Below are 16,784 nucleotides of genomic sequence, written 5' to 3'. Positions count from 1 at the left end.
TTAATTTCAAACCTATCAATTTTAATCTCTTTTGACTAATCTAAATACTTCCATAAGGTCCACGTTAAAGTTAATCGCTTTTCTAATCGTTTATTACCTTAACGTAAATAAAAATCATGTTCAAATTCCGATTGTTTATCCTTCAAAATATACATGAGACCGCCAACCTTTTATCTTGTTTCGACCCCTCCGTAATATTGGGTAACTCTAATATATATCTAACCTAATAATTATGTAAAATGTCTACTTTTCCTAAATCTAATCTATCGCTATATGTTTAATTTTACTGTCTTCTTCTAATACTCAATTTTCATTTTCCTAGAACCTTCGTAGCAGTCCAAAATCTCTGTATTATCCTTCCATTCGGTCGCCGCACTTTTCTAAAATGTCTATTTTTTTTGCGAGATTTTCATTCAAAATTGATTTACCAATATGTCCGTTTCATCTTAAATTGATAACGATTAATTTCCATTGTTTCCAAAACTCTCATCTCTCTTTAGTACGATTTTTATCGAACATGACACCCTCCTTCTATCATAAATAATTGTACTACAGTTGAAAATTCTGCCAGTGATTTTCCTTAGCTTTTCCCGTCCTTTTTTATACTATCACGTTTATAGTTTTTCCATTGCATTTTCGTGTGTGTGTTTTTCAACTTGTAAAATCTTCAAAGCACTCGATTTTCTATGGTTCGCCATCACCTAAATGTCTCGGTTATTGTAAACATTTCCTAGAGTTTGTCGCCTTGAACGTCAGTATTTATACCATAGTGCGTTCACCTCTAATTTTTGTGGGAACGGAAATGCAATTAATTATCTTTTTTAATGTCGGGTCCAAGGTTCAATCCTTTGTCTTTCGTAGACACACCCCCCTTCGTTCACTGATTGGTTACTCAAAATTTTATAGCTCTTTGTTCAGATCTATTGGTTGACAAAATTCAATATTTATTTATAGGCCTAGGAAAAGGGGATGTACCAGTCGTCCTAGACGATTTTACGACATCTCTGCTCTCGTCCCGGAACCTTGATTTAATTTCAACTATTACAGGAGTCTACTGCAAGCAAGCTGGATCAATTCTTTCTCCGCCAGATGTCGTTAGCATGTCCGTTTTCATAAATAATTTGCATATTTTCTTGCAGCTATGGTTTATCTGTTTTTTCTTTCACTGTGATTTAAAGCCTTTCATCACAACCTTTAGGGAAGCAAGTGTTATTTTTTATGTTATATTATGGTATTTAACTTTGTAGTCATTTTTGTACATATTTTTGTTTTCTTGTTTCTGCATTTCTCCAACCGTTTGCTTATGGCATTTGCAAATCTACTACCTATTGAAGTAGACTTAGTAAATTTATTTCGTGCCACCTTTATTTGTTTTTTTTTTATGTTTTAAATATCTATTATATGTATATTCTACGAAATTATTCTTCTCGAAAAAACAATAATAATTAGCAACATACATTGAGTGCTATAAAAACATTAAACAATTTAATTCCTATAAAACTTTTCTCATTATCTAATATTTGTGTCTAGTGAAGTGATTTAAAAACAATAATATGTAGGTACCCCTCCCACTAACTATATTTAAGTTGTGTGACTGCTGCCGTATTCGACTATTTGACGAAGGACAACAGTAAGTAAATTTTAATTAGATATGTTTATCTTCTCTTGAATTTCTGAACCCCCTGTTAAAAAGACCACGAACCGCCACTGGTGGTTAGAATACCTTTTTTTCTCTACGTATTCAGCTCAGTATTCGCAACAGACTTCTTTCTCAGGCTACTTGCTGTAGAGTGCCCGATGTCACCGGAAGGGTGAGAAAGTTAGAAACGATTGCGTTTCGTTGTCCTGAACGCAATACCAGATGTACTGTTTCTGTATGAGATTGTTACTGCCTTATTGACTCACCAGCTCTATTAGAAAGGATTGCATTTCGTTGCCCTGAACGCAATACCAGATGTACTGTTTCTGTATGAGATTGTTACTGCCTTATTGACTCACCAGATCTATTAGAAAGGATTGCATTTCATTGCACTGAACGCAATACCAGATGTACTGTTTCTGTATAAGATTGTTACTGCCTTATTGACTCACCAGCTCTATTAGAAAGGTTTGCATTTCGTTGCCCTGAATGCAATACCAGATCGAATACAAATCAAAATTCGCACTGAACTTTTTATTTAGATTTAACTGCAAATCTTACAATACCCTAAAAGATTTTCCAATGTAATACATTTAAAATTAAATTAACCTTAAAATTGACTTATATATTTTTTTACTTAAATTTTAATATCTACTTGCTCCCTAATCTGTAACCATAAAAAAAGATGGTAAATGAAACCTAACTCGTTTTTTTTTTTTTTTTTTTTTAATTTCAACACATTATTAAATGTATAGTTTGTAATCATTTGTAACTGTATGTTACCTCAATAAACTAAATAAATAGTTACTATACATAGTTCATAATTATACATTGTTAATATACATAGTTCATAATTATTCACTGTTAACATACAACGATATTTCTGGGAAGAGAGGAATACATTCGGTAGTTAGTCAGAAAATCTGCACTGAAATAAATTCCTACTTCTAGAATTAGGTAGTAGAATCAGAAAGCTTATCAATGCTTCTCAACTTGAATACTGCACCTCCATATGGAATCCACTTTACGATATCTATAAAGAAAATATTGAAAGTATTCAAAAGAAATTTCTGCGATACCTCAATTACAGAATGAGCGCACCCAAACGCGGGTACATAAATATGCTCTCGAGTTATAACGTCTCCACTCTATCTAACCGGTGAACATACCTTGATCTCATGACTCTGTATAAAATCTGTAACAACGTTATTGACTGTCCCGACTTACTGAAATTAATAAACTTCAAAGTACCACCCAGAGTAACAAGGCTTAACGACTTATTCTACATTAGCAGGACGCGTACAAATGCTGGTGTCAGGGATCCAATCAGAAGAATGTGCTAATCACTTAATCAGAATCAAAACCTCAAGGACTCCGACTTATTTTTTGATACACGCTATACTTCGCTATACCTTCCTCTTTCCCTTCCCCACTTACCTTCAGCCTCACAACATCCCCCAATTGGGGATGCCATAGTCTCACTGGCTCCAGACGGGAGCAGTTGGGACTCTTGTGAGGTATTCACTATAAAAAAAAAAAAAAATACTTTTAGTAGAAAAATGAAGACTGTTTTCCTACAAAGTTCAAAGTAAACAACTTAGACATACTTCGTTTAAATATATATATATATATTTTTTTTTTTTTTTAATTTCTGTTTAACATTGTTAATATATTTATACATTTTTTTTTGTTTTACCCTCTTAATTTATTCAAAAATAATTTGTAAATTCTTATAAGGATATTGCGCATTTTTTTCATATCTCTATTTGTAAAATAATATTCTAATGTATATATTTTTCCCCTATTTATAAGTCAAAATATTTGTAAATGTTTTTAACTGCTGTTTAAGTCAATTCGTGAGAAATAGTTTGGATGCAGGTGAATTCTCCAGTTGATGTTTTGTATATTCTTGTCAATTGATATCTGTATCTGTTTTTTCTCCTAAATAAAAAAAAAAAAAAAAAAATGCAAGCAATTCTGGGCTCTGAAATGAATCATTCAGAGTCATCATTTAAAACAGTGTTGTCGTTGGAACAAATTTGCTGGAAATACCCATTTAAAACTTTGAAAACGCAAAAACTTATTTTTTATTCTTTCAATAACATTTTTTTTACGAAACCGCCAAGAGTCCCAACTGCTCTCAACCGTCTAAAGTCAGTGAGACTATCGCATCCCCGATTGGGGTATGTTGTGAGGCTGAAGGTTATGGGAGGGGAAGGAGATGGGAAAGAGGGAGGTTCTTGTCTATTAAGATTTGGTCACCAAACATGGCCGAAGCCATTTCAATTCTGAATGGTGGTCTTATAGCAGAGCGATACTGAGAGTATCCTCCACTCTGGAATGTTCAGCATATATGTACCTACTGTATATTATGTTATGAGTAATTTGTGAAATAATACAAAATAATCACATAAAATTTACTTGCGCACGCCGGGGATTAAACCCGCGACCTCTGTCTTGCTAGTCAAGAGTCTTACCCCTCGACCACGGAGGCTGCCAAATGTTACATATTTTAGTTTAATGTATTGATTCTTTAAATAACTATGTTACAAGTTTTGAGCAAAAATTATTAGTTTAGCACCATTACTATGAAGTACCGGTAGAATTTTCGCAGATTAATAACTAAAATCCCCCTGGACGTTAAATAAATAAATAAAAACATATTCCAGCTTACTACTCCTCTATAATCACATGGCGACACTAAGTACAAATTCATTGTCATCTGTACAAGGATCCCATATTGCAGCGGAAGGGAATAATAATTCATATTGCGTTCTGAAGCGCTGTAATTCTGAAGCTCTGGATTCTGGAGCTCTTTAGTTCTGGAGTGGTTGCGAACCCATGAGAGGAGCTATTTATTCAGGAACACGTCTCGAAATTGAGATTCTGTCGGTAATGCGACTCGAGCACAAAGAAGTGAGGAAACTGTTTATTTAATGCACGATTCCTTGGCTGTTCTTACCAAGTGCAGCGGAGAATATTGCTTACATTTCATCTGAAATTTCGAAACAAAGCCCACTTTTTTATATTTCTATTTTTGATACTAACAATTCATCGTGGAATTCGGTTATACCGATGTATCGAAATAATTTTATATTTCACAAGATGAGATCGGTAACAGTACCTAAACAAGTAAATAGTGGAAAAAGTTTCAAGATATCCTATTTAAAATTTAAAAGAAATATATGTTATAATGCGCTTGTTAAATGTTGGTTTAAAAAAAAAAATTATCATCCAATTGGTCGAATTCAGAATCGAAACATTGCTTGAAATTACTTCAGCCGTCTTTGATGGTCTGATCTAAATAGCCAGGTACTTCCAAACTTCCCTCTTTCCTATCTCCTTCACTTTCCTACTTCCTTTAGGAAACAAACTCCAATTTCATAGTCCCACTTGTCCGGTCAGTTGGGACTCTAGTGCGGTATTCACATTTTAAAAATTTGTAATTTAAAGCAATGAAAATTTATGACAGATACAGCAAACAGAATGACAAAGCAAGATCTATGACATTATTATATCAGTAATATTTCTGTCAGTATCCCCTGAGAACATTTTGCTGGGAATAGTGGCAACAAATATTCCCACAAAGCACAGTCAACAGTCAGATATATATCACTTCTTATTCTGGCTTTTGTCGTATTTGGCTTCAATTTGAAATTCAAATTCTCCCGTGGGGCGTAAGGACAAACACAATTCTTCTGACATCTAGGACAAACTTTTAACGCTGAAGAATTTTGAATAAGAAAATTTGAAATAAAATTTATGATTGACTGAGCGTAGTAAGTAGTAAAGTCCTGTTTTGACTCGAACATTTGCATTTCATCTATTGGTTTTAATCGTACCATGAAAAGTCGTAACCAGAAAGTTCAAATTTCAAATATTGACGAAAAAATTATGCGGAACACTGTAGAATCCAAATGGAGAACTCACAAGGATGTGCCACAAAGAAGCAATCTTGGGCCTCCCCTATTCCTTATCTATATAAACGAACTTTTGTTTGTTTGTTACGTTTCGGTTCCGGTTTCAAAACGGTGGCAGTTTTAAAGGTAAGATAAAAAATCATTTTTCTGAATATAACTAGCTATTCTGTAGAAAATAGTAGATTATTTTTATAAAAATATATACAAGCATTATCGAGTAATACTGTAAAATTAAATAAATTTAAATATTATATTTAATATTTAAATGTGGTTGAAAATATTAACGGCAAACCACGGGTTAATTCTTCAGTAATGATTATTTTAAAGATTATCTCGAAATCGTCGTGTTTATTAATTAATGAATTAGGTATTTAATATTATCCAATCATATGATTTCATAGGAAATTTTGGTTATGTCTTATTAAATATGAGAAAATTAATTTAAAAAAATCAAGAAACATGTTTTTTAGACGTAGGGTCTACTGTTCACAGAAAATATTGGGAATAATAGAGGCGAATGACTTTTGACTCTTGCATGTACTGTAACACCTTAGTTCAATCTCATAGATAATACATAAAAACAGGGGAGATGGGAAATTCATTACTGCCAATTGCATCATCTATTCATGTGATTCTAGCTTCACACCTAACGCCCACAAGCTTTCAGCTCGACGACAGTCTACACGCTTCCGTCCCATATATCCCTGTGTTTCTATTATCTATTGAGCACCCCCTCCCTTCCTTCTTCCTTCTTCCCCCTACCCCTACCCCCTCACACCATACCTCATCCCTCCGGGAGGGTACCCCCCACATGTTGGGTATATCTACGCCACTGTGGATTTGTATTGTTTAGGTTAGGTACCAACAATAATATATTTGTATGGGGTGTTTTAAGTTGAGGTCCCTCATTCCTCATTCATTATGCACTACAAATGTCCCATGCGGTACGGCTCACCTCACCACCTCACCACCTCACTATACATACAAAAAATGTCACGTACTCTAAATGACGTGGTAATGTTGTGCCAATACACAAACATGCACAAGCACCTCGCAACATCACGCCTCACGGCTGCAATACAAAGATGTCCCGTACTCGAAATGTATTGATGTAGAATACACCAAGCACCTCGCCAACTCACACCTCATGGCTCTGGAACAAAAATGTCCCATTCACGAAATGAAGAGATGTAGTGCCAACACACCAACCACCTCATTTGTAGTAATATTAAGTGTTGGGACATTTAGTGGGGTGGCGGGATATTTTGCGTGTTTGTATGGGACATCTTGTATGAGTTACTTGACTCTAAGTCAATCACAGTCATTTTGTTTTTTAACATTTTAAAAGTCTTCGGTAATCACCGATTCTAGGTCCGCTTCATCTTTAGAACAAATTGTGATGTGCAGAAAAGCACGGAGAAAACCGATATAAAATATTGCAGGCCTATAATGAATGGATTGACAGTTTTCCTAACAAACTATCAGTAAAACACGAATGTGCTATGAGGATGTAATTATATTTATCAAGATAAGCGCAGCTCCACGAACACGTGTTCCAATATATTCTGAATTTACTAATATTTTATTAAGAAATGGCCAGCCATTCGTTTTTAACGGGATTTTAATAATTCAGAAATATTCATTTTTATTCGTGCAAAAACTGATAGAAAGCTGAAACGGACCTAGAATCGGCGTTTAACGACTGTTTTTTTTCATGTAGAAAAAAAACAGAATGGCTTGATTTCCAATATGATGTCATTGTTACATTTGAATTTCTGTGAATCACACCAATCTTAATAATGTTATGTGGTTTATCTTTCAATATAATCAATGTATCGGACCACTGTGCTACAGGGTAGACGGACCCGTAGCGGTGACGCATTGGCTTGCCCTTTGTAATGTTAATTGTGTGACAGAACAAACCGTATTGTTAGAGCATGTCCACTGGGCCGCCGCACGGTGGGCTGAAAATCGGCTCTCATAGACATAGAAACTTGAATCTTCAAGGGTATTTTTTTTGGCTAGAAATGGATTCTGCTGATCATTACTATGCTATAAAATGTCGTACGAAGCAATTGCGTGTACAAATGAAGGAGTTATAATTTTTTAAAGAAAAATTTGTATGGCGCTGACATTAAAAATGAGGCTATCTCTGGAATCATAAGGTTGGCCGTTCTATCCTTACACACAGATAATACTACTATTTATTTGTATTTTTTTGACATACTTCATATTGTGGCGCAAGGTGCGATTTTTTTTTTTATGTCTATGAAAGCCGATTTTCAGCCCACTGTGCGCCGCCGCGCTGGTCCGCTGTCCACTTCACCGGTTCTCCGGGGTCACACCTGTGATCTCTTTTCTGCGCTGCGTAGCATAAAGCATAGCTCGATACCATCTGGTGAAGATTTTTTCTTTTCACTATCAGATGAAAGAAGCACCACTGCATTCTGGCGTTAGAATTTCTAACCTAGTATTCCTAAATTCTTCCCTTTACCTCCATTTTAGAAAAAAATAAATATATATATATATATATTATTTTTTTGTCCCAACTGGGGTATGCTGAAGGTACTGGGAGGGGAAGGAGATGGGGAAGAGAAAGGTGAGAGAGTACCTGGCTATTCAGATCTGGTCAATAACACGGCCAAAGCCATTTCAAGCAACGTTTCAATTCTGAATGGTGGTCTTATACCAGAGCGATACTGAGAGTATCTTCCACTCTGAAACGTGCCGCAAGTATACTATATGTAATTTTAAATGTATAAATTTTGAAAAAACATAAATTTATCAAATAAAATTTACTTGCGCACGCCGGGATTTGAACCCGCCACCTTTGGCTTGCTTGTCGAGAGCCTTACCCCTCGACCACGGAGGCCATTTACGTACATCAAAATTTCAATATTAAATATTAATTGATATACCTACATCGAATTCACAAAGATATACCTAGACTTACTACAGATTAAATAGGGTTTGATTCGTGATAAATAAAGATCTGCAACGTTCGCCCAAAAAAGTGGTCACCGATCCCTGTAGGGTAGTCACCTTACATATGCACCATATGTGCAACCAGTAACCAGTAAGTGTTACCATAAATGCATATGTAAGGTGACGCGGTTGCTTACGTCACTAACGGGTCAGAGGAAAGGAAATTAGTCCCAAATGAAAGCCTGTGATCCTGATACTGAATTGTAATGACCCACACCAAATACAGTGTATTACACAGTATAACGTACTTACCAGCAGCTTTGGTTATCTTGATGTGCTGAATTAGGAGCCCACACTCTGTTGCCTTGAAAAGAGATTTGAGATCACAAGGCACATTAAAACACTAATAACATCTCTCAGCGATTGACATTTGAGATTATTATGTTTCTCCACAGCAGTTACGTTGAACTATATCAATAGTTACCGATACAGAGAAATCAATAAGTAAATAGTACGTTTAACAGCGATTACATCGAATTATCACGTCGTGATAAAGCCAGAAGTACTCGAAAACTCGACAAGACCATCATTTGTCTCATTTGCAAGAGCTCTTTCTTAAACTATTATTTAGTGTGCAAGAAAGTGCTGCAGAATTATTGTGATAAAGAACGCACGTTGTATACTTTTTGAACCATTGCGTTCCGTAGCCGTAGAAATTTAAAAAAAATTAAATCGAACTGTTAAGAAGTATTCAGACCATCCCGTCGGGTCTGCGCTAGAATTATTATATTTTAAAGAAATGTAATCTACGAGTAGATACGATTATCTCGTTTTCCTAAGAAATATTGAGAATGATGTGGGGGTGGAATATTATTGTATACTTACGTATATGCGTGTGTCCCTGACTCAATGTATATATTTATTCATGTTCTCCATAAAACGGCTATAGGTACTACAATAAATTACGGAGAGGATTACCATTTTTTAGGCACATGTAAAAATTAAAGGTCATTGAAACAGTTTCCTATTTTGTGACATTGTTGATTGGCGAGTTCTGATAGGCATAAGTCATCGTTTACGGAGTATAAAAAGTGCATGTGATCTCTCACGAGTATATCTACTTGTTAGGAACATATAATTTGACCTCTGTCAATGTGCGTGGATTAAGTATAGTGCCAGAGATTAGTTTAAAAGAATGTTTTCCTAAACATATATTTTTCGGCGTGCTTCTAAGATGTTGAAATTGAGAATTCCTGCTAAGAACAAAGATTGATACAGAAATGGATAGTACGTATATTCTCTCATATTTAAGTAATGCATAAACCTTTTCTGTACTTACTATTTCTATGATACCATTTTGTTCAGAAGGGGCCTAAATAATGGAGATATATTCCAGGATACTGCCAACAAGGGCTTCATAAATTAGTAAATGATCTCACATTACGAAGAACAAATCCGAGCATTTTATTGGCGTGGGAGACAATGTCGTATATGTGGGATTTGAATATGTAAATAGTAATATTTTTTCGGTCTAAAAAAAACAAAAAGGATTTTCTATGGTTATAATATTGAAGTACCTACTGTACCACAGGGCCGTTTGGCCCGCAGCTCTAAAGTGATTTGCCCTTTGTACAGCGTATTGTGGGTCTGCGGACAGGCAGACCGCCGGGCGTATTGTTGGGGCATGTCCACTGCCCACTGGACCACGAGCCACTAGTCCGCTGTCCAATCCACCAGTCACCCCGAGGCACTGCCTTCTGCCTTCTGCCTCCTGCCCCCTGCCAGTATCTGTATATGAATAAAACATAGTTCACTACCATTGGATAGTTACCACGATCGACTACATCTACATACCAGAGGAGATCTATGAATATTAATAAATTAATTCAGTTGATTGTAATAAATTAACGGTCGACTCTAATATTTTATATATTTTTTTCTAATGCAGTATAACCATTATTTTTTTTTGTTAAAACTTGCGTTTAGAGCGTTAAATAAAATTGTCTTGCCATATTCTCATTGGCCTTAGTTTTTCCCATTTTTTTTGTATTTTTACTTACCGTTGGAGCTTAATTCCTCGGGAGATAAATATGATTCTGCAAATTGGATCATGAATGATCACCCACTGGTCAGATGATTTTTTTTCTTCTTGGATCGATCATTGATTTTGCTCATCAACAGTGAATTTAACATATTCAAAACAATTTTATAAAATATTTTACCTTTGAATGTACATTTCAATCATACAGAAAATGCTAGTAGTAGCTGATTTAACATGTATGTATATCATTTTAAACAATAATATCGACTGTACCGAACTTCTGTATCTAATTCATTTTAATGTACCTTTGAGACTTACACGAAACACAGCGCTATTCCACATGCTAAATTACAAAACAATTACATATGCATAAACGAATTCCAATATTAACCGTGCTCTTTATACATTAAGAAATATGTCTAACTCACTGGCGTTGGCGTCGGCATTTTTTCGGATTCACTGCCCAAATTTAAAAGTGGCACCTAATCAATAATATTATAAACTGTTCAATGCGTATACATATACATACACACAAATTATTCCAAAGATTAAGTATTTCCAAAGTCAGTACAATTAATGCCATTCGTGCCCTTTAAAATTAACCTAGAAACCTAGAGATCTCAATGTCCACATTAAAGGGTTTGGCTCTAAAAACAAAAGCCAAAAAGCAGATTTACACAAAAAACAATCCAATAGGTATTTACAACATTTGTCAATGGAAAAGGATTTGAAGTGTAAAACACAAAATTATATTTATGTCAAAAATAGTTGGTACTTGAGTTAAAACATTAAAGTGACTTTAAAATCGATTGAGATGACCTACATATTTCTAAAGCGAATTCATACTTCATTTTTAAAAAAGTAAGAAAAAATCCAACACCAGAATTATGCAATCAAGATTTTGTTGCAACAATATACTCTTTTTGTATGCCCATGGGTCTTTTATACTGGGTACTTTTAAATGCTTACAATTTTATACATAGGGGTTATAAACAACGGTTGTTCAAGTGAGTATAGTAGGTAATCTTAAATTGACCAGACTTAGAAGTTAGTAACGATCGAGCTCTGAATTTACAATTTTTAAAAAGAAGCATGGGTTGCATATCTTACGCTGATCCTTAAAAGTACGTATTTTAAAGGTGTTTAATTAAAAAAAAGTATGCCTACTTAATTTTTTATGTGATATTTAACTTAAAAAATAACGTACCACCCATCATAAAATCTAGTTGTCACTTTGAAATCAGTATAAATTATTCCTTTAGCTTCAAGCTATTTGAATAACACTGAGCAAACATAAGTTATTATTAATATTACAGACTTATTCAATTTACCTAAACCCACACAAAGCTTGAACAATAGTTGGCAATGTTTATTTCAATGCATATTGAATTAACTGAGCTGGTTATAAAGCCAACTTCACGGTAACGTAATACAAGATACACTGCAGCTTGCAGCAAACATTCAAGAAACTTAACACTGAGAAACCGAATACAATGAACACTGAACACTGTGTTCTCGTTGAATTAGTAGCTAAACCAATAAGGAGAGGCGCCACAATCTCTATCGTTAATGGCTTATATATTTTAACGTTTTATTCAAGAGTATCAAGCTATTTAAGGTAACATTGCATTTTACGGGCAAGTTGTAATTCTTTAAACTATAACACTAACTTATTTACTTTCACATAACCGCAATTAATAATAGGGGAATGGAAATGCTTAGCTTCATTCTTCGAAGCTTCAGCGGCTTCAGGAATATTTCAACCTTAAACATTTTGTGTACATCTTTAGTTCGAAGTCAAGTCGAATATAACTTCTCGATCTATTCAGATTCAATCGAAAAAATTGAACACAAATTCCTAAGACAAGTTTATTTTAAACTCTGTATTCCCATTGAAAGCATATTTATATTCGAAATTGTAAATGGTAGTGTAGACATGATTTAGTTAACGCCATTGAATTTCATATACCTACAAGAGCATGTAACAATTCCAGGACTGAGAATTTCAAACACTTGCTTGTACCTAGATTACATGAAGTTAGTAATAGATACGCAGATTTAGCGGATTTGTTTAACTGCAGAGAATTAGGTACAAAATGTTTATACCATCATATCTTAGAAGAATTTAGAAATCATTATTAATTAAATTTAAGTCTACTCATACTTGCTTATAATATGTTGTATGTACTTGTATCTCCTTCTAGAGGTTGTATTAATTTTATACTTTCTGTAGTCATTTTATGATCAAATGACACAGTTAATTGTTATTTTTGTTTGAATTATTACTTATATGTGATTATAATAATAATAATAATTGGATGACTTGTATAGCGCCGTTTTTGTGCAAAATCACTTCAAGGGCGCTGTGCAAATTTATAATACATTTCTACAGTGATCTATGTTATTACTAACTATTTATGGAGATAATATACAGTACAATACTTACCTGCTACAGGATTGAGGACATAATTGGAAAATTGAATATAACTGGACTTTCTCTTAGAAATGGTATATTTAATTTAAGGGTATGACAGCTTAAAAAGGTAAGTTTTTAGTTTAGACCTGAATTCTGTTGGACTTGTTATGGATCTTAGTTCCGGAGGGAGTTTATTCCAACCCTTCGGCCCAGATACTCCGAAAGCGCGATGACCAAACTTAGTATTTGGCTTGCGCATATGTTCTATCAGTCTGCCTACAGCTGATGATGTTGCTGATCTAAGAGTTGACTGCCTCAGACCAGTGTTTTCCTGGATGCATAGTTCAGAGATGTAGGGTGGGGCCATTTTATTCTATTCTGTGACTGATTATGATTATGATTGTATTCTGTGACATGTAATTATCGTGTATTATGCTTAATTTATACCTTGGATATTTAATAAATAAACTACTTTATTACCGCCCTTTCAAATAATATGATTAGTAATAGTTTTATATTAATACAGTACATAATTATTTTACATTCCTAAACTGCCTCAGTAACAATCTTTTGTATTAGTTAAGTGATAAATTAAAGATGTCCACTGACTCGGTATAATTATTTCCCTCCGTAAGTACTCTGAAGTATTGATGATTCAGTGGAAGATATTCTCAGTGCAGCCCCGACAGGATAACATCATTTATAGTTGTTATTATTATTTAAGTCTGGCAATGTCAAGAGTCAGAATAAGAGAAGCGCATATATGAGGCAATGTGTGAATGTGATTGAAGAAAGTTGTGTGCCACGACTGAGTTATTTGGCGTTACGTCCTCTTTGCCTATCTCTTCGAGGAAACGGCGTGTTGGTTAGTTAGTTAAAGCTTAAACGGCTTTAGTTAGGTGTGGTAACCATATCTAAATAACCAGATTAAAAACAAAACGTTGAAAAATGATGGTCGGAACTAAACCATTCATAAGCCGAGTACACGTCAGCTGGTATAACATATAAAACTTCGTGAAGTTTCTCATACGATGAAGTAGAAAGAAATTACTTTTTCAGTGACCATGGTGAAAAAACGTGTAAGAAATATATTATTAATACTAAAAGTAGTGTAAAAACATCATTTTATTTCAAAACATTTTTTTTCTTTTGTGTTTGATGTAATAACTTTTTTTCATATTAATTAATACTCGAAAATTAGTTCAATGTTCAGTTCTTCCGCAATTTTGAAAGTCCTTCATTTGAAAATCTGCCCTGATGATGGGCACTGAAATGCTGTCCGAAACGTTGACTAAAGAAAGAGGTAGCACAACACGACATACAGGTTTCCGCGGGGCTTCACTATATAAGGAGCTCAATACCCTGCATTCTAAACGCCGACCGGTGTCCTTCCTCAGGGCAAAATTTGTATTAACTTAATAATACAAAACTATTATGTGTAAATAAAAATTCATTATTGAAGACAATATTGGTGATTCCTAAACGCTAATTTGAAACAGAAAAATCAGAAAAAGATACGGTCAAATCTAGGACGTGAACCCAGGACTTGCCTTGATTTTCCGGGGCACCGTTCTACCAACTGATCTAATGGGACCCTATCTCCTTCGGTCATATTTAACTGCATCATACTTCGAATAAGAAATACCAACATTGTCTTCATTTTCTCTTAGTTCAATTCCTAGATGTGACCTTATCTTTTTCTGTTTCAAATTTTCATTTTTGAATCGCTAATATTGTTTTCAATAATTAAATATTATTTTTCTCGATAAGTTATTCAGAAAATGTATATATATTTGTTGAAGTGGGGTGGAGACGTAACTGACTATTGAAGAGAGGGGGAGGGGGAGGATATGGAACGAACGGTGAATGGGAACATATTTAAGACGGTGCTGTAAGGGTGGAAAGCGTTCCTTTCCCATAATTTGGAGTTCAATTGGAGCTTTTTTGTAATGTTTATACGCATACGTATAAGAGAGTATTAATTATGCTTTCCATGCTATCTCGTTTATTCCACAACTAATCACTGTGTCTTTCAGTCGCTTCCAGTTCCTCCGGAAGCTCGGAGGCCCTCGCTTCAGCGAGGCCCACCACCGCAGGGTGCCGACGCCCCTGCGAGGGGCCCGGGGCGCCGGCGTCGGAGGGCTGCGGGGGCGCCGCGGAGGCCACAGCCAGCCGGAAAGGAAACCAACCAAAAGAATTATCGACGAGGATGGAGCGGTTGATGACCCGGGTATGGTTCAAGATCAGCTAGTCAATGTTGTAACAGGTGATTTCTGATAAGGGAACCAAGAGACCTTAACTTTAAATATTTCAATCTCCTTTTTTTAATCTGTCGCTTTAACGAAATTGGGAAATTTTGCTTTTTTCTCATGCTTTTGGGGTTCAATCTATTTACATAAACTAAAGCGTAAAGATTAACTTTACTTATAACTTACAGCTTCTTGAATCACCTAATTTTCGTAATGAAATCACGTTCTATTAAATATTTTAATGAATCACGATATATCTGGGTGAATGCAGAAAACTTTGGGAGGAATATGCAGGAGCAAAAACATAATAATTTTTTTAACTTTTTAATTCAACATCATTTTTCCAAGCCCTAATAAAATACAACATGGCAAAATAATTTATATTTCAATGACAAGCCAGGCTGGAAATTAAAAACTTTAATGCTTTAAAGCAATATTTTTTGCTTAGAATAAACTCCCAAAGTAAACAACATGCGTTTCGCCCGGAATACCTTGTTCACCTACAGAATTACGGTAAGAATGTTGTTGATCCTACTTATATAATTATAAACCTTAAGTATATTAATTGTGAACATTCAATGTTTGGTATAAGAGTTTTGTGATTGCACCTCTGTTAGATTTTTTTAAATACTTTACTTTTTCCTATCGCCCTAATTTTCCAAAACTTAATCAATTTTTTCTAACAATTTTCTCCGCACCTATCAATAAACTTTATTTTCCTTAGAATGCTAAACACTATTGTGATACATTTAACGTTCACCCAATAATTCACTGTGTTCAGAACCACGCAATGCAAACCATTTGTTATTTTCATATTTGTTCCTGATGGTAAAATTGTTTGAAATTAACGATGAAATTCAATCCACTTTACAAAGTACAATTTAATGGAACAGAAATGCAAGAGTTGCATTTTCAAAGCCACGTTTGGTAAACTTTAAACAGCCTGATTGAAAAATCTTTATTGCTGACTATTCTTCATGCGCAGTAATTTTACACAGTTGGAAATTTTGCAAAATTAGCCTGTCCGCAAATTTATAGTACTAAGGAACAACTTGTTCTTTTAACTTATGTAATATCATTGAAGAAGAAGATAATACTAATACATCTAAACGAAACTTGAAACAGAACAATACAAGACGAGGGATCCTGAGTTCAATTCCTAGTTGTGACCGTTATCTCTTTGTTTGTGTCATGTTTCATTTAAATTTAAATCAGTATTAACTTTTCTTCAATTATAGTAATAAATTTGTTTTGCTTTTTGTCTTCCTTTGGATAAGATTGGTTGAGAACGCCACAGGCGCATGTGGGATTTTTCGAAAGCTATCTCACCTTTATAGTAACAAAATAATGCATGGTCACTTCTCATCTTTAATACTTTGAAAGCGCTTAAATAATTTTTTGGTCTTATTTTTCTAAGATCTATTCTAAGTCTGTGCCTATTTTCAAGTTCAGAATCAGATAGCTAACGGACGACCTGTTACAGCCAATGAAGAATTGTATTTCAAAAATCATTTCAGTGGGAAATATGTTTTGATGATTTGTGTTTTAGGACGGGTTGTTTCAGAGAATTTGAACAATTCAAATTTCAAAGTTA

The 16,784-nt window shown here is 34.5% G+C and overlaps 1 protein-coding gene across 1 annotated transcript in view; it reads left to right on the top strand.

Moving 5' to 3' along the window:
- Positions 1-16,784, top strand: part of LOC149417539 (potassium voltage-gated channel subfamily KQT member 1-like) — a 297,602-nt gene that overhangs the window by 145,501 nt on the left and 135,317 nt on the right. The gene's annotated exons all lie outside the window — the stretch shown is intronic.

Source organism: Hesperophylax consimilis, chromosome 15 (genome assembly GCF_061612785.1).
Source record: "Hesperophylax consimilis isolate HC1 chromosome 15, BYU_Hcon_1.0, whole genome shotgun sequence".
NCBI lineage: Eukaryota > Metazoa > Arthropoda > Insecta > Trichoptera > Limnephilidae > Hesperophylax > Hesperophylax consimilis.
This window is presented reverse-complemented; position numbering and strand designations above follow the sequence as displayed.